General features: G+C 41.7%; 1 long non-coding RNA gene and 1 pseudogene across 1 annotated transcript in view; one reads left to right on the top strand and one right to left on the bottom strand.

Moving 5' to 3' along the window:
* Positions 1-19,790, top strand: part of LOC102119109 (prostaglandin E synthase 3-like) — a 147,601-nt pseudogene that overhangs the window by 98,033 nt on the left and 29,778 nt on the right.
* The window catches only part of LOC135971040 (uncharacterized), a 60,162-nt gene continuing 59,659 nt past the window's right edge, over positions 19,288-19,790 (bottom strand). The window contains exon 4 of the long non-coding RNA XR_010587073.2: positions 19,288-19,715. This is a non-coding gene — a long non-coding RNA (uncharacterized lncRNA). The remainder of the gene's footprint in view (positions 19,716-19,790) is intronic.

Genomic DNA, 19,790 nt, shown 5'->3' with positions numbered 1-19,790 from the left:
TTCTGTCTTCAGCTTATACCTGATCATGTGAAAGGCTGTGGGTCAGATCTCTCTTCCAGCACACGCATGACAGGGGTGTACGTGGGACCCCGCTACCAGCCAGCCACTACTAAGCTACCACGTGGCCTTGGCCAAGCCGCTGACCTCCTCTAGGGCTCAGTGGCCCCATCTGTCAAATGCACATTTAATAGTCCCCATCTTACACAGTCTTTGTGAGGATGACATGAAGGAATCCATGTAAGATACTTAGATCAGTACCTGGAATTTGCATGTGTTCAATAAATAAGAACCGCACTGCTATCATCACTCCCACAAGGCTTTTTTCTAGTCTCTGCTTGCGAAAGGCCTGAGAGCTTCAGCGTTCAGAGTTTAATGAATGTTCGATAATAACGGATGTCTTCTATGAAAAGAGCTTGGTGAGCACGAGCTAGTTTCCAATGAAACGAGGCTTTCTACTGGGCCTCCTTAGAGACATGCTGTCATGAGGGGCCAGAGTCACACAGAGATGAGTGTCTTTAGTTCTGTCAAGATCTCCAGCCCTGTGAAAGTCAATCTTTGACCTACTTTGACCCCTAAAATCCCTTTATACAAGGGCAAAGTCCTTCACCCTTTCCTCGAAGATAAAGCTGAAATTGTAAAAGTTCTGTCTCTGCACGCACCTCTTTGCCACAGCATTATGAACACAGCTGACGTTTTTCTTTCTCCTAAAATTCATCTCAGTACCACCAAGTAAATATAGACACAGTGGGAGCCCTGAGAGGGGAAAATTACATATTGCACTTTGTCTGTCTGAATATTTAAACAAAGAACGTAGCATCTCTCATCCCCGATGCTCTCTCTACATGTGATGGAAGAATGTCCTTCACTTTTCTAGTCAGGGTTAACTCCACAGGAACATAAATAAGGAGGGAGGTTGACAGTTCTATGAGGGTCGTGCAAGGAGGAAATGTTGTCTCACTAAAAGATACAAGTATTCTCCCAGCCAACCCTGAAGATCTCTGTGTTAGTGACCCAATGTTGAGCGAAGCTGAGATTCAAAGCAGAAGGAAGCTGAGGCCCACAGAATGAAGTGAGCCAGCTAGGGCAGGCATGGCAGGGTGGGGTGCCTAAGGACAGAGCAAACAATGGGAACAGGGAAACAGGAGGAGGGAAATGGGAGACTGCTGGCACCTATGAGCTGTGCACCATTCAGATTGTCACATAATCCCAAGCCCTGTGGGTACACAGATTCACACACGTTATTGCAAGCTCTTCCCTGGGAAACTTTTACCAGGACACGTTGGCAGGGTCTGATAAAACTCCTCACAAATGTAGCTCACCTATATTAGGTTGGTGCAAAAGTAATTGTGGTTTTGCCATTGTAATGCCAACCTAATATAAAAATTAATGTTCTATATGAGTTACTTAATATGGAATTACTCTTGTACCAACCTAATATAGAAATTGATTCTATTAGGTTGATGCAAAAGTAATTCCATATTAAGTAATTCATATAGAAAATTTTGCATCAACCTAATAGAATCTTAATTTCCCCTCAAAAACCAGGACTCTTGGAGACTAGAAATGATCAGTTTAAAGATGTTTAGGAGCCAGAACAACTAAGGGAAACATTATGCATTTTTCATGTATTTTTCTTAACAGCTTCTAACAAGGATTTCACCTACTGGTAAAACTCTAGACACCATCTTGACAGTGGCCTTGAGGTTTAAACTTTATTGGGAGAGTGTTGTTCTCCACCTTTACCCAGGGCAGTTGTTTCTGAATCTGCTTTTTTTTGGAGGGGGGTAAAGGGGCGGGCTGTAAATAAATGCATCCTGCACAGATAAAGGAATGTCCAGTGTTAAATGACAGGAAAAAGTAACAATTCTGCAGCATTTGCTGGTACAGTATAAATTTAATTAGCAGGCCCTCGAACCTACAGTGCTAATTTTAGCTACTTCCTTTTGTTCTCTTATTGCTGCCCCCTTGCACTGCCCTTCACCACTTTTTTCCCCATAGTCAAGATTGCAAGAAACAGCTGTTTTAGAATGAGAAGCCCTTTATCCCACTTATTAGCTCTACTTTGCCATGCATTAAAAATAATGATGTAATATCAAGGTTCATTTTTTTTAAAATGAAAGTACATTTAAATTCATTTGTCTTTAGGTTTTAATAATACCCTTCGAGATGACTTTTTTTCAACGAAACCATTTTGAGAATTACTGATAGAGTTAATATTTGTTGGATACTTTCCCAAATTTCTTCTAAAAGAGGAATTCTTGCAGAGAATCATTGTTACAGTTCTATAATTCCTCATCCACAATTCCAAAACCCAAAAAGTTCTGAATAAAGAAAGTTTTCTGCAACACAACTGGCAGAAAAACCTGATTTCACCTTAAGTCATTTGAAGGCAAAACCTAACCTGAACTGTCATAAGCCTATTTATAGTTTTCACTTATTCCACAATGTAGTGCAGGTACAAATACACTTTTCTGCAGAAATATTAATGTGCTTTGTCCCATGGTGTGGCCCTAGACACCTAGGTACGTCCAAGTATACTAGGGCTCTCTGCCCTAGTATAGCTTTACATACTACGTGCTGTATTACCACTCTAAAATCGGAAGAAAATCTGAATTCTGAAATGTATCGGGCCAAAAGAATTTCCAGTTAGGAATTGTGGACCAATAAATATGTGTTAAATAAACAAATGAACTAAGGACTTAATAAGTGCATGTTCTACTAGGCTAACCCCAGGCCAGATCTGACTTTAGATTCTTTAGCAGTGACTATGGCTCCCTCTGTCATCTCTTAGCCATTCATCCAAAGAAAGAGGAGCTCTGAGTCTTTAGCATTGCTTTCAGCTACCTCGAGACTTTCTGTGGTAGATAGTGATGAATGGAGCCTGGGCCCTGGGCACACACTGGATGGTTATACCACATCATCCATTTATCTACTCACTCCCCTATTCATTCCCCAAACATTTATTAAGTGTTACTACCAGGCACTATGTTAGCACAATAAATATGAAGATGAATAAGGGCCTCTTCCCTCTAAAAACTCCTGTTTTAATATGAATATTATAAAACAATGTTAGAAATCTGAAGTTTTCTTCTTTATAAAATAGTTACCCATTATTTCTAGCACATGTTATTAAATTATACACTGTGCCAGGCACTAAGGATACAAAAATGAATAGAACTTGTTAGGGTACAAGGTCTAGTACGGGAGGCTGAGGCCCAGGGAAAATGTATCCTTTGGTATCCATCCTTACATGGGGTGAGAAAATGCCAATCTCTGGCTGAGAAGGTCAAACAGCCTTCCCAAAGACAGTGATGCTTGAGTTAACATGGGCACTTATTTAGGGAGAATATCAGAAAATTATTCTAGGGAGAAGGTGTAGCTATGCAAGGCATTGAGACCAGGAATAGCCTGGCACCTAGAGTCAGAGTCCATTTGGAATGGCTAGAGTCTAGGATGTATGTGGAAATGGAAAATTTTACAAAGTAGAGGAGAGCCAGGTCACAAAAGGACTATGTGGCCAGGCACGGTGGCTCATGCCTGTAATCCCAGCACTTTGGGAAGGCAAAGGTGGGCAGATCACCTCAGGTCAGGAGTTCGAGACCAGCCTAACCAACATGGTGAAACTCTGCCTTTACAAAAAATACAAAAATTAGTTGGACATGGTGGTGGGCACCTGTAATCCCTGCTACTTGGGAGGCTGAGGCAGGAGAATTGCTTGAACCCAGGAGGAGGAGGTTGCAGTGAGCTGAGATCATGCCACTGTACTCCAGACTGGGCTATAGAACAAGACTCCATGCCAAAAATAATAAAATAAAATAAAATAAAATAAAATAAAATAAAATAAAAGGACTGTGTTCCAAGCTAAGGACGGTATACCTGTCCTCTAGACAGTGAGGAATACCAGAAGAATTTTAAAGAAGCTGATTGACCTGATCAGATTTTTACACAAGGAGGATCTCTTGGATAGGGAATTGTTTGGATGAAAACAGAGAAGAAATGATTTTTTTTCAGCAAAATATTCTTAGAATATGCAAGTAAGAAATGCTTGTATCTTGCAGGACTGGCCCTAGGGGGAAGCTGTGGGGCCCCAAGTAAAATCAGGAAGAAAGCAAATGGATTTTCACCACTGTTCACTACGCTTTACTTTCCCACAGAGGTCCTCAAGTGTCCCTGTGATGTCCTAACTGCACTGAGAAAAAAATGGTGCTACTTATTTTATTTTATTTTATTTATTTTTGAGACAGAGTCTTGCTGTGTTGCCTAGACTGCAATGCAGTGGTGCGATCTCAGCTCACTGCAAACTCCATCTCCTGGGCTTAAGCAATTCTCCTGCCTCAACCTCCCAAGTAGCCGGGACTACAGGCAACTGCCACCAAAACTGGCTAAATTTTTTTGTAATTTTAGTAGAGGCAGGGTTTCACCATGTTGGCCAGGCTTGTCTCGAACCCCTGACCTCAAATGGTCCACCTGCCTTGGCCTCCCAAAGTACTGGGATTACAGGCATGAGCCACTGTGCCCAGCTGCATCTCTTTTAAATAGGAGAGTAATGCAGTAGTAAATAATTTCCCCTTCAAATATTTTTTTCCACTGAAGGAAGAGTAGATAACTCATAGAACAAAATATCATTTTCTATATCCTTCTTGCTAAGTATCTGTGTTACGTTTCAGACACTGAAAGGTAAGGGCATTTCAAGAAATGAAGCTATAACTACAGATTCCTCATACAAAGTCACTGGAGTCAGCAAGATGTGGCAGACATCGCTTGTGGATTCTGGTTTAAATAATCAAATCTGAGTAAAGGCAAGAGGGTAACAATACAAAAGAATTGCCTGTCGGTTCCTTTATTATAAATGTAAAGCAGATGTGTGCTATGTCTTTTTTATCTTATATATCTGAGGTGTACAACATGGTGTTTTGATAAACAGTGGAATGATTACTACTCTTGAGTAGAGCCCAGGGGAAGCAAATGTATATTTTCAGCCTTTGATAGGACAGTATTTAGCAATAAGTATTATTCCTTTAGCCTGGATGCACTCCCTTGTGACCACAAAAAGGATAGGTGAGTGATTTGATTAACAAGGTCTTTTGTGTCACTTAATATGGCTACAGTCACACACATATCTTAATAAACGAGGTGAGGATACTGATATGGTTTGATCTGAGATGCTTTTCTAAGTTATCTCCTTCATCTGTGTAGCATTTAGCTCTGCTGAAAATAGATGTTGCCTTCTTTAGCTGTCCTCTTTTAAAATTTAAATACCTTCAAATAGGCTTCCTTCTGAGATGATAATCAGACAATAGAAAGTGTGTGGAGGAAAGCCAGGCACGGTGGCTCACGCCTGTAATCCCAGCACTTTGGAAGGCCGAGGCAGATGGACTGCCTGAGCTTAGGAGTTGGAGACCAGCATGGGCAACATGTCGAAACCTCATCTCTACAAAAAATTCAAAAATTAGCCAGGCATGGTGGCGTGCACCTGTAGTCCCAGCTACTTGGAAGGCTGAGGCAGCAGAATCGCTTGAACCCTGGAAGCAGAGGTTGCAGTGAGCCAAGATTGTGCCACTGCACTCCAGCCTGTGTGACAGAGTGAGACCCTGGCTGGCTGGATGGCCTCCCAGCACTTCGGGAGGCCGAGGCAGGTGGATCACCTGAGGTCAGGAGTTTGAGACCAGCCTGGCCAACACGATGAAACCCTGTCTCTACTAAATAGATACAAAAGTTAGCCGGGCATTGTGGTGCAAGCCTGTAATCCCAGCTACTTGCAAGGCTGAGGCAGGAGAATCTCTTGAACCTGGGAGGCGGAGGTTGCAGTGAGCTGAGATTGCGCCATTGCACTCCAGCCTGGGTGACAAAAGCAAAACTCCATCTCAAAAAAAAAAAAAAAAAAAAAAAAGGAAGAAAAGGAGGGAGGGAGGGAGGCTGAATAGGAAGATATTTTAAGACTGAAAGTTATACAAAATTGCTCAATTGAGAGTTTGAGTGCTTCAAGTTGAATGCTAAGCAGTATTAGACATGACACTTATTCTCATAGACCTTAAACCTACATGTCAATAGCATGAGTGCATTTCATCCGAGCACTAGTTGGAAATCCCTCACTACCCAGAGATAATCTGGGAAGCTCATTCAGCTCACCAAGTCTCAGTCCCTCTATTGGCAAAAACAAAGCAAAAAAAGATGGAATAAACCTGTCTCTGTCAATTTTTCAGAATGATTACATGGTTTAGATCAGGCAAATTATAGCCTGTAGACTAAATCTGGCTGACCACCTGTTTTGTAAATTAAGTTTTCTTGGAGCACAGTCACACCCATTTGTTTATGTATTGTCTATAGCCGCTTTCATGCAAAGCTGACTAGTTGACAGAGATCATATGACTCACAAAGCACAAAGTGTAGACTATCTGGTTCTTTACAGAAAAATAGATGATTGTGGTATGTGTGCAGGAATTTGAAATACAGCACATAGATGTTACACCTTGTGCAGGACAGACATCCGGTTGGTCAGAGGACTGAATCTGCTAGAGTTTGGGACATCTAGAGAACTAACCTTTGATTCACCGGGTTGTGTGGGAAACACTCAAGATCACGTTAGGGCCATTAATAGTGGGTCTCTCACCAGGCTACTCAACGGTATGTGTCTGCTGCCTGAACCCTAAGGGTTTACTCCAGTGAGCCAAGGCCATGGTGCCCAGCCAAGGAGCAAATGTCCCTGAGAACTCAAACATCCCAGAGAGTATCTGAGAACCTACCAAGGAAAACAGCCTGAGCGCTCAAACACAGCAACCAAAGAGCCAGAAAATTAACTTAAAAGTAGTTTAGAGGCCAGGTGCGGTGGCTCACACCCATAATCCCAGCACTTTGGGAGGCTGAGGCAGGTGGATCACTTGAGATCAGGAGTTCAAGACCAGCCTGGCCAACATGGTGAAATCCCATCTCTACTAAAAATACAAAATTAGCCAGGTGTGTGGTGGCACATATCTAATCCAAGCTACTTGGGAGGCTAAGGCAGGAGAATCGCTTGAACCCAGGAGGCGGAGGTTGCAGTGAGCTGAGATCACACCATTGCACTCCAGCCTGGGCAACAAGAGAGAAACCCCATCTCAAAAAAAGAAAAAAAGAAAAAAAAGCAGTTTAGAGACGGGAGGTGGTGTGGAACTCTTGAGCCATCCTGCTGCTGCCAAGGAGTGCCCTGTATGCACGTCCTAAACTCATCTACTCGCCAAGCTGGGCTTGTCCGAGTCATTCTTTAGTCTCTTGGCACCTTCTGAGTTTGCCGGGGGTGGGGCAGTGGGAGCAGACAGTCCCAAGTTTTTCTCATAGCAGCCATCACCCTAGACCTGGGGGGAGTCTCTTACAGCACTTACACCTGGTGAGTATCCAGAACATCAGGGGGGACCAGGAAGGCATCAAATATCAATAAATACAAACTTTAAAGGCAAACTCGAAACCAGTAGAGTGTGTCTTATAGAATCTGACACAGCCTCTCCCCTAGTGGGCTGAGTAGCCTATGGGACTCAGGGTCCATTAGAGCAAGCTAAGCACTGTAGACTGGAAGAAAGCTGCTAAATTGCTGGCTTAGAGAAGTCATCCGTGTTCATCTATGTCTGGATAAATACTTTAAGGTTACAATAAGGTATATAACTTTTAAGTATACACTTCAATTAATTTGTGTGTACGTGTATACATGAGCAAAGAATACCTAAATCAAGACAGAGAACATTTCCAACACCCCGAAGTGCTCCCTGGAACCCCCATTCAGTTGATAACTCCTTAAAGATACCAAATATTCTGGTATCTATCACCATAAATGGGTTTTGCCTGGGATTTGAACATCATGTACATGGAATTAGACAATAGATTTTTGCATGTGTGCCTGGCTTTTTTTTTTTTTTTTTTTTTTTTTTTTTTTATAAACAAGCCATAAGAACTCAAGATCTGTCTGTCCCTTTCCTGGCTGGGAAGGCAGAAAAACAAAAAAACAAAACAAAACAAAAAACAGAACAAAAAAACAGAAATTGGGGCAGGAAACCCACAGTGCTTACCTAGATCTGATGCTGTTGGTTAAAGGCAAAAATCTCACTGAGTGCTCTTTAGCTTGTGCAAAAATCAACTGCATTGCAGTTTTAAAACAGTACATACTACTCCACTCCCTGACAGCTAAAGACCGTAAGGGAAGACTCTTCCCTGTAATCAAGCACTTGCTTCAGCCTTGCCTGTTCAGAATAAAACCCACACCTGCCGCAGTCTGCTCTCAAATCCCTGCAGATTTGTGGAAGGTCTGAGCCTCAGCTGAGACCCGGGCGCCTGCACTTCTGCCCCTAGAGAAACACAACCACTCTTATGAAAACAGCCCCTCGCCTGTGGACAAAGTGACCCACCTTGGTAAAACTCTAACGTGTTTTGCACCAAGTACAGAATCACCAGAGCTAAAAGCCCCCTCGAAGCCACAAACCTCAATCTCCATTTGATGCTTATCTCACAAACTGTGCTTCTTATTAACGCCTCAAGACTCAGCCCAGTGGCTCAGAGCAGGTTGGGTCTGTGAGGTGTTCTGACAACTGAGGCCTCCCCTCCCCACTGAGGCCTGAACCAACTGAGAAACAAGACAAAAAAAATGCAGCTGATGGAGAGCCAAATTATCCCATGTGGTACTGATGAAGCCGCGGTTGAAGGACATAGATTATTCCTGCAGGTACATCTACTTCCTGACAGCAAACCCTAGAATGAGGCACCCACCCAGTCACAAACCTCAGACCCGTCATGACCACGTGGAAAAGCTGAGGAAAATGTTTGCTATCGGTGGGCGGCTCTCTCCCGTGAGGAAGAAGCCGGGTTACAGGCGCCCAACTCACCAAACGGATTGCATCTTTCTTCCTCGCTGGAGAGAAGCGAGTGAGAAGGTGGAGAGAAGCTAGGAGTTTTATAATAATCGGAATTTCCTCACATAGAAGGTAACTTCCGGAGAGAACTATGCCTTCAACAGAAATGTAGACTACCAACAAACTATTATTAGTAATTGTTAACGCTTAAACATGTTAAGCCATACTTACAACAGGCGGTAAATATTAGCCAAAATGTTATTAACTAATTGAAAACTGCTTTCACTGACCACTGAGGTATGAAATTTATAATTATAAGTTTACTGACATATGCTTGTAATCCCAGTACTTTGGCAGGCTGAGGCAGGAGGATTACTTGAGGCCCAGAGTTCAAGACCAGCCTGGGCAACACAGAGAGATCTGTCTCAACAAAATTTTTTTAAAAAATTATCTGAACATGGTGGCACATGCTTGTAGTCCCAGCTACTCTGGCGACTGAGGTGGGAAGATCGCTGGAGCCCAGAAGTTCATGGCTACAATGATCTATGATCATGCCACTGTACTCTGGCTTGAGTGAGACCCCATCTTTCTAAAAAAAATTTAAAAGTTTATAATTTTTGCCAATAGCATTAGATGTCAGAAAACAAAATCCCTTATAGATAGGGCATCTGTTTTTTAACAGGCTATACTCATTTTCCTGGATCTGCTTTAAAAGCAAGACTCTTCTTTATAGGTAAGTATTATGAAATAGGATGCAAAGGCTTCATCCCAGGGAGAATTCAAAGAACTGAATTTACTATTTAAATCTTTTAATCACCTACTATTACCTGCTGCTAATATATTTCTATCACCTATTAATTCAGGCCAGAAACAAGCTGCTCTATCTAATCAAACTATCATTTAGAGCGAAGTGCTATTTCAGCCGGTCTGCATGCCTCATCACAGTCTAACCTAAACACATTCAAGAGACTTGTGATCATATAGACCCTAAGCTATTACTTCACCTCTAGGATACTGATTATGTAAATAGTACTTATAAGACATGAATTTCCTTTGTTCATCAGCAGTCTTAAAAGTAAATTTTAGGAACAGAGAAGAGGGAAAAAAATAGCAAAATTTCTAAAATGAGGCTTCATGGTCAAGGGACAGCCAACTGTGACTCCAGCTCTGCCACTAAGCAGTTGTGTGATTTCAGACAAGTTGCAGTTTCTTTTGGTCCCCGTGTCCTCACCAGTACCATGAAGTCACATGATTAAGTCAGCTTCAAATCCCTGTCTGTTCTTTGCCATGGCAGAACCAGTGAAGTATAGTGGAGTCAGACTTAGTTTTGAGTCCCAGCTCAGCCAATAAATTGCCGATGTGCCTTCATGCAAGCAATTAAACCGCTATACCATTAGTTTCAATACCACTAGTATGGTGGGTGATATAGTTTGGATATTTTTCTGACCCAAATCTCATGAATTGTAATCTCCAGTGTTGGAGATGGAGCCTGGTGGGAAGTGTCTGCATCATGGGGTTGGATCCCTCATGAATGGCTTGGGCCTTGGTGATAAGTGAGTTCTTGCCCAGAGTTTATACAAGATCTGGTCATCTAAGAGTGTGTGGCACCCACCCGACACACACACTCTTTCTGTTTCTCTCACGCCTGCTCTGATCATGTGACATCCCTGCTCCCCTTTCACCTTCTGCCACAACTGTAAGCTTCCTGAGGCCTCCCCAGAAGCCGAGCAGATGCCAGCACCATACTTCCTGTACAGCCTGCAGAACCATGAGCCAATTAAATCTCTTCTCTTCATAAATCACCCAGTCACAGGTATTTTTGTTTGTTTTTGTTTTTGTTTTTGTTTTGTTTTGTTTTGAGGCAGTCTCACTCTGTCCCCCAGGCTGGAGTGCAGTAGCACAATCTCAGCTCACTGCAGCTTCTGCCTCCCAGGTTCAAGCAATTCCCCCACATCAGCCTCCCAAGTAGCTGGGATTACAGGTGTGTGCCACCACGCCTGGCTAAGTTTTGCATTTTTAGTAGAGACGGGGTTTCACCATGTTGGCCAGGCTGGTCTCAAACTCCTGACCTCAGGTGATCCACCTGCCTCAGTCCCCCAAAGTGCTGGGATTACAGGTGTGAGCCACTGCGCCCAGTCAGTCACAGGTATTTCTTTACAACAATGCAAGAACTGCCTAATAGAGTGGCATGTAAACATATTACACATGATATGGAGATATATTGTAGGGTTATAGAGGCATAGAATATAGAGATATAAAGATATTTTCCAAACTGAACTCTTTAGAAGATAAAATGAGTTATATGGCGATAGTTACTTACACTCTGATTTCTCTTTTTAGTCAACACTTGTTTGTCATAAAATTGATTTTCCATTCTGTGGATTATCTAAGGAAATTCAGCACTCTGTGTTCCTAAGAACAATTCAGCATGAGTCACCAACAGAAGCATTAAATTAGTAAGTTAGTATGGGGAATGTGAAGCGCTATGAAAAAGCACATACTTATGTGGGGGGCTGTCGCTAATTATTTAAATCTAATAAAAATCATTTTGAGTTATTTTATTTTATTTTATTTTTAGAGATAGGGTCTCACTCTGCCATCCACGCTAGAGTGCAGCTGCACAATCGCACCATAGCTCACTGTAGCCTCAAACTTCTGGGCTCAAGTCATCCTTCTGCCTCAGCCTCCAGCACATGCCACCATGCCTGGCTAATTTTTTAAATTTTTTGTAGAGATGAGTCTCATTATGTTGCTCAGGCTAATCTCGAACTCATGGCCTCAAACCATCCTCCCACCTAGGCCTCTCAAAGTGCTGGGATTACAAGCGTGAGCCACCATACCCTGACGGTTATTTTAGATTTTCCATGTCTTTATCCTTTTATTTTGTTGTGAACAATTACATGTTTGCAAGCTTGTCTAATTTCTCTAACTACTATATTAGGAATGATTCATTTTTCAAGCCTTTATTCTGGGTTCCATGCCAGATATTGGACATGAAGAACTCACGCTTCTCAGAAGTTTCTCCTCATGAGCTCCTCCAAGAGCTCACAGCCTAGACTGCTGGTGGTCATGGCATATAATTATGAAGAGCTTAATTCTCTCATTCAAAGACTCAAAATGGTATTAAAAATTAACAGCACAATTTTCATGTCTACAGAAAAGCTGCACAAGGGAGTTTGAACTAAATGATCTCAGGATCTCTTCTAACTTTAAAGTTGGATTCTGTGATTCAGCCCACAGATTAAATATCAAAAAATAACTTCAAAATCTGGAACAGAATAAACTAATCTTAAAATTCACTAACTGGCTTTCCTGAAAGCTGCTGTTGGAAAAATACATTTCATTTGCTCCTGTGGGAGAAAAGAGAGAGAAAGCTATTGTAACGGACAACAGGCTTCCAAGTGGAAAAGGTTTTCATTTGGAGGATACCATTTATTGATTGACATTTGAGGGACTTAAGAAGACATTGAAGGGGTCCCTCAACAATTTTCTCCTTGACCTATTTGTCATTTACAAACTTCAAGAACTTCCTGAATGGCAAGCTTGGTGGTTCTTATCACCCAGTGTTAGAACTCTAAGCAGAGGTTATTTTTTAAATGCTGGTTCTATAAATGTACCCTCTTAATACCAATTACCATCAATTAAATAAGGCTGTTAAGGACTCTGCTTCATGCTAGAAAATTATCCCTTGATGAATTGGAGAATTAATCATTCTTCTGAGAATCTCTCTCTCTCTCTCTACATATATATATATATATAAATAAATAAAATGTGTATATATAATTAATGTGTGTATTAAATATTTAATGTGTGTAATAATGTGTATATATGTATAATGTGTATATATATTTAATGTACTATAATATAACATATGTAATGTATAATATATAACATTATATATTATATATACTATATGTAATATATGTAATATAGTACATATATTATATAGTATATAATAGAGAAAGACTCACACTCCCCCCACACACATATCTGCCCACTCCCACACACACTGAGTCTCACCCACTCCCACCATACACACACACCCTTACACACACACACACACACACACACACACATCTAAAGAGAGGAACATATACACAGGCATGTATTCTTTGCTGTGATGATATACTGTTTGTAAGCTGCAGATACAACTTCTGCTAATATAAATTGGACTTGAATTGTATAAAAGTTACTCTATTCAAGAGCAGGTAAAAACAGGAAAAAAGTTACTGTAAAAACTCTCGAAGTAGGTAGAATTATTACCATTTTATAGATTAGAAAACTGAATTCAGAAAGGCTCGGAGGTCCAAGGTCACCCATCTCACAGAGCCACGTCTCAGGACCCATGTCTGTCGAGCTCCAGAGCTCCTGCCTCTGCCACTCTACAAAACTGCTCCTCCCCTGAAGGTACAGATGGCATCATGTATATTCCTATTTGTATAAAAAGCCAGGCCTTGGTGCAGAGAACATGCATACAATGGGCAGATCATTCATTCATTCATTGAACAGTTTCAATGAGAGCCCACCATGAGTCAGGCACTAATCTAGGCAATGAGCGTAAACAATTGAATAATAGACAAGGAACTTATTCTCTGTAGCTTACAATTCAGTGAGGAATGTTAGGCACTGAACTAGGAAACAAATACATGAACACAATCACTTTAATTAGTGGTAAGTACCTTGAAGAAAAAAAAAGAGGTCAGCTAGGTGCGATGGTTCAGGCCTGTAATTCTACCACTTTGGGAAGTCAAGGTGGGATCACTCGAGGTGAGGAGTTCAAGACCAGCCTAGGGCAACATAGTGAGACTCAGTCTCTACAAAAAACTTAAAAATTAACCAGGTGCAATGGTATGTGCCTATAGTCCTAGCTACTTGGAAGGCCGAAGCAGGAGGATCACTTGAGCCCAGGAGTTCAAGGCTGCAGTGAGCTGTGGTCTCCCCACTGCATTTCAGTCTAGGCAATAGACTGAGACCCTGTCCCTAAAAGAAAAAAAAAAAAAAAAAAATTTAATAGTTTTTCTGAAAGGGTAGCATTTGACATTAAACCTAAATAACAAGGGCCCAAATACTTCAGGGTACAGGGGTGAGAAAACAGGAAGTGCAAAAGTCAGAGAGGTGGGCCAGGACAGCTAATGGAAGGCCTTGGAGGCCGTGGTGAGGAGATTGTGACGGGAAGTCATTGGAGAATTTTCAGCAGAGGAGGCAGGGCCATAATCAGATTTACACTTTTAAAAAGATCACTCTACCATATAGAAGATGAATTGTAGGGGCGGGAGTGAAAGCAAGGAAAGAAATTTATAAGTTACTGCAAGAACCTAAGCAGGAGTTGGCCAGGTGCAGTTGCTCATGCTTATAATTCCAACACATGGGAGGCAGAATTGGGAGGATCAGTTGAGGCCAGGAGTTCAGGACCATTTTATGGTTATTGTGAATGGGATTTTGTTCGGATTTGGCTCTCAGCTTCAACACTGTTGGTATATAGAAATACTACTTAGTTTTGTACATTGATTTTGTATCCTAAAACTTTGCTGAAGTTGTTTATCTAGGAGCTTTTGGGCAGAGACTATGGGGTTTTCTAGGTATAGCATTATGTCATCTGTGAAGAAAGATAGTTTGACTTCCTCTCTTCCTATTTGGATGCTTTTTTTTTTCTTTCTCTTGCCTGATTGCTCTGACTAGGACTTCCAGGACTAGGTTGATTAGGAGTGGTGAGAGTGGGTATCCTTGTTTTGTTCTGGTTCTCAGAAGGAATGCTTCCAGCTTTTGCCTACTCAGTATGATGTTGGCTGTGGGTTTTTCATAGATGGCTCTTATTATTTTGAAGTATGTTCCTTCAATGCCTAATTTGTCAGGAGTTTTTAACATGAAGTTTTGAATTTTACTGAAAGCCTTTTCTATATCTGTTGAGATGGTCATGTGGTTTTTGTTTTTAGTTCTGTTTATGTGATGGATCACATTTATTGATTTGTGTATGTTGAACCAAACTTGCATCCCAAGGATAAACCCTACTTGATCCTGGTGGATTAGCTTTTTTAGGTGTTGCTGAATTCAGTTTGCTAGTATTTTGCTGAGGATTTTTGCACCTATGTTCATCAAGAATATTGGCCTGAAGTTTTCTTTTTTGTTGTGTCTCTGCCAGGTTTGGGTATCAAAATGATGCTGGACTCATAGAATGAGTTAGGGAGGAGTCTCTCCTCCTCAATTTTTAAAAATAGTTTCAGTAGGAGTGGCACCAGCTTTATACATCTGGGAGAATTTGACTATGAATCTCTCTAGTCCTGAGATTTTTCTGGTTGAAAGGCCTCTTATTACAGACTTAACTTCAGAACTCATTGTTGGTCTCTTCAGGGATTGTATTTCTTCCTGGTTCAATCTTGGGAGGTTGTATGTTTCCAGAATTTATCTATTTCTTCTAGGTTTTCTAGATTGTGTGTTTGTAGTAGTCTCTGAGGGTTATTTGTATTTCTGTGGGGTCAGTGGTAATGTTCCCTTTGTCATTTTTGATAGAGTTTATTTGGATATTCTCTTTTTTTCTTTATTAGTCTAGCTAGCAGTCTGCCAATCTTAAGGTTTTCAAAGAACAAACTCCTGGATTCATTGATCTTTTGTATGAGTTTTCACACCTCGATTTCCTTCAGTTCAGCTCTGATTTTGGTTATTTCTTGTCTTCTGCTAGCTCTGGGGTTGGTTTGCTCTTGTTTCTTTAGTTCTTCCAGGTATGATGTTGGGTTGTTAATTTGAGATCTTTATAAATTTTTTTGATGTGTGTCTCTAGTGCTATAAACTTTCCTCTTAACACCGCTTTAGCTGTGTCCCAGAGATTCTGGTATGTTCTATCTTTGTTCTAATTAGTTTCAAAGGATTTCTTGATTTCTGTCTTCACTTCATGATATACTCAAAAGGAGTATATCAGGAGCAGGTTGTTTAATTTCCATGTAACTGTATGATTTTGAGTGCTTTTCTTAGTATTGATTTCTAGTTTTATTGCACTATGTTCTGAGAGTGTGTTTGGTATGACAGGTTTTTTTTTTTAATTTTTTGAGGATTGTTTTATGTCCAATTCTGTGGTCAATTTTAGAGTATGTGCCATGTGCAGATAAGAAGAATGTATATTCTGTTGTTTTGGGGTGGAGAGTTCCGTAAATATCTGTTAGGCCCATTTGGTGAAATATCAAGCTCAGGTTCCAAATTTCTTTGTCAGTTTTCTGCCTTGATGATCTGTCTAATACTGTAGATGGGGTGTTGACATCTCCCACTATGATTGTGTGGGAGTCTAAGTTTCTTCATGGGTCTCTAAGAGCTTGCTTTATGAATCTGGGTGATCCTGTGTTGGATGCATATGTATTTAGGATAATTAGGTCATCTTATTGAACTGAACCCTTTACCATTATTTAATGCCCTCCTTTTTCTTTTTTAATTGTTGTTGGTTTAAAGTGTGTTTTGTCTGATTAGAGTAGCAACCCCTGCTTTTTTCTGTTTTCCATTTCCTTGGTAGATTTTTCTCCATGCCTTTACTTTGGGTCTATGGGCATCATTACATATGAGATGGGTTTCTCGAAGACAGTATATGGTTGGTTCTTGCTTCTTTATCCCACTTGCCACTCTGTCCCTTTTAATTGAGGCATTTAGCCCATTTACATTCAAAGATAATATTAATATGTGTGGGTTTGATCCTGTCATGATGTTGTTAATTGGTTATTATGCAAACTTGATTGTGTGGCTGCTTCATAGTATCAATGGTCTATGTACTTAAGTGTGTTTTTGTGATGGCTGGTAATGATCTTTGCTTTCACATATTTAGTGCTAAATATGGAAACCTCTTATAAGGCAGGACTGGTAGTAACAAATTGCCTTAGCATTTGCTTGTTTGAAACAGATCTTATTTCTCCTTCACTTATGAAGCTTAATTTAGCTAGATATGAAATTCTTGGTTGGAATTTCTTTTCTTTAAGAATGTTGAATATGGGCCCCAATCTCTTCTGGCATGTAGAGTTTCCACTGAAACATCTACTACTAGTCTGATAGGTTCCCTTTGAAGGTGATCTGCCCCTTATTTCCAGCTGCCTTGAACATGTTTTCTTTCATTTTGACTTTGAAGAATGTGACGACTATGTGTCTTGGGGATGGTCATCCTGTATAGTATCTCATAGGGGTTCTCTGCATTTCCTGAATTTGAATGTTAGCCTTGCTATTACAGTTGAGGAAATTTTCATGGATTATATCCTCAAAAATATTTTCCAAGTTGCTTTCTGTCCCTCTCTTTCAGGGACAACAATGAGTCATAGATTTGGTCTCTTTACATAATCCCATATTTCTCAGAGGTTTTTTACATTCTTTATTGGTTTTGCTTTGTTTTTGTCTGACTCTTTCAGAAAACTAATCCTCACGCTCTGAGATATTTTCCTCAGTTTGACCAATTCTTCTGTTAATACTTGTGATTATATTATGAAATTATTGAAGTAAGCTTTTCAGCTCAATCAGATCAGTTTTGTTCTTTCTTAAAATGGCCGTTTTGTCTTTTATGTCCTGTATCATTTTCTCTTGTTCCTTAGGTTCCTTGGACTGGGTTTCAGTTTTCTCCTGAATCTTGATGATTTTCATTCTGATCCACATTCTGAATTTTATTTCTGTCATTTCAGCCATTTCAGCCTTGTTAAGAACCATTACTGGGGAAATAGTGAGGTCATTTGGAGGTAAAAAGACGCTCTGGTTTTTTGAGTTGCCAGAATTCTTGCACTGGTTCTTTCTCATCTGTGTGGGCTGGTTTTCCTCTAGCTGTGGTGTAATTTGTGTGTTGTCGGTTGCCTTCGTTTCTGGGTGTTTTCAGAGGCCCAAGGGTTTGTTCAGGGTCTTTATTTGAATTCTTGTCCTTGGTTTCATGGGGGTATATTAGCAAAGTATTTTCAGTATTGCAAGTGGGCTGCGATCCAGGAGATGGTGCTTAAGCGTTATGGCTGATAGGCAGGCTCTTACTCAGCCACGTGGCTCCTCTGTATTTCCTCACATTTGGAGCTCTGCTCCCTCTCTGTGCTCTGAGAGCGTGAGTTCCTCTCCTACTTGAGTGCTGGCTGCAGATCTAAGGTTGGCACTCCTGGGCTGCACATTGAAGCCCTGGGGTGAGCTCAGCCTTTACGTTCCCTACCCAGCTTCGGGTCAGGGACCTTGGCACAATGGCAAAGGGTCTTTCACTTGTCTCTTGAAGCTCCAATCCAGAGAAATGCAGAGCCATGACCAATCAGTGCAATCGGCCCAGACTCGAGTGGCTGCCTTGTGGGCCTAAGCCAGGAGGTTCTGCCTGGGGACAAACAGCAGGGACAGGGCTCACAGGGAAGACAGACTGCCCTCTTCTTCTTAGGACAGCTGCAGCTGATGGTATAAGTAAAGCCCTCAGGCTCTTTGTCCTTTTCCCCAGTACAAGGGCAGCAAGGGCAGAACCACTGCAGTGGTAGTGGCAGAGGGGCTGTCAGTTGCCTCTGGAAGCTCCACCCCAGAGAAACTCAGAGCCACCACCAGTGGAAATGCTCACTTGGGGGAAGGGCAGCTGCTCTATGGGCCCAGGCTGAGGGCCCTGCCTGGTGAAGGGTAGAAGGTACTTCCCTGGGACAGAGGTCCCCGAGGGATCGGACAGGCCCACCAGTTTTGCTGCCTTAGGAAAAGTGGCCACACTCTTTTCCACGTGGGTACCTGTCCCTACTAGTCCTCACTGGGCAGAGCTTCCCGATGTGGGACCTCAGCCATCCCATCTCCATCTGGGCTTTCAGGCCAGCAGCTACTCTGCACTTTCCTGGGATGGAGCTCCCAGCAGTAGCAAGCAAGTCACTATCTTTGCTGCTTTGCAGCTTTCTCCTCCTCTGTTCCCTTCAGGCTCAGGAGGGAGTGAAAAGATTAAAGACTTAGTCGACCCACAGCACGGCATGCCTGCCTTATGGAAAAGTGACCAGACTGTTTTCCCCAGGTCCCTGCTTCTGTTATACCTCACTGGGCAGGGCCTCTCAAACTGGGCTCCTGGCACAACCGCCCTGCCTCTGCCTAAACACTTCAGTCGGTGGAGGTTTTACATTTTCTGGGGAAGAAACCCTAGAGACAACCCATAGCCCCTCTCCCATTGCAACTGCAGCCGTACAGATACTGCCCTTACTGCCCTTGGACTGGGGAAGGAGCAAGGGCCTAGTCATGTCACAGGCACCTCCAGCATACTGCAGCCACCACACAGAGAGGAGCCCATTCTCTCTTCCCTGTGAGCCCTCGCCAGTCATCTGTTGATGGACACTTGGGTTGATTCCTAAGAGATCTTGGCCACTGTGACTAATGCTGCAGTGAACATGAGATGCAGATAGCTCTTTAACATACTGATTTCATTTCCTTTGGAAATAGCTCCAGTAATAGGATTGCTGGATCATGTGGTAACTCTATTTTTAATTTTTTGAAGAACCTCCATAATGTTTTTAATAGCATAAGGATTTTTAATGCACTTTTATCCAATAATCTCCTTGAAACCTTTATTTATTTATTTTTAACAGCTTTATTGAGTTACAGCTGACATACAATAAATAAGAAATTGCTTAAAGGATATAATTTCATGTGTGTGTATACCATAAAATAATGAGTAGAATAAAGGAAATGGGCTGGGCGCTGTGGTTCACGCCTGTAATCCCAGCACTTTGGGAGGCCAAGGCGGGTGGATCGCTTGAGGTTGGGAGTTCGAGATCAGCCTACCCAACATGGTGAAACCCCATCTCTACTACAAATACAAAAATTAGCCAGGTATAACGGTGCACGTCTGTAATCCCAGCTATTTGGGAGGCTGAGGCAGAAGAATCACTTGAACCCGGGAGGCAGAGGTTGCAGTGAGTCGAGATCATGCCACTATACTCCAGCCTGGGGGACAGAGCAAGACTCCATCTCAAGAAAAAAAAAAAAAAAAAAGTATGAAGGAAATGAACGTACCCAGCCCATACAAAGTCCTCTTGTTCTCCC

This window comes from Macaca fascicularis, chromosome 5 (genome assembly GCF_037993035.2).
Source record: "Macaca fascicularis isolate 582-1 chromosome 5, T2T-MFA8v1.1".
Lineage (NCBI taxonomy): Eukaryota > Metazoa > Chordata > Mammalia > Primates > Cercopithecidae > Macaca > Macaca fascicularis.
Note: the sequence above shows the minus strand (reverse complement) of the source record. Positions and strands in the feature narration are given on the sequence as shown.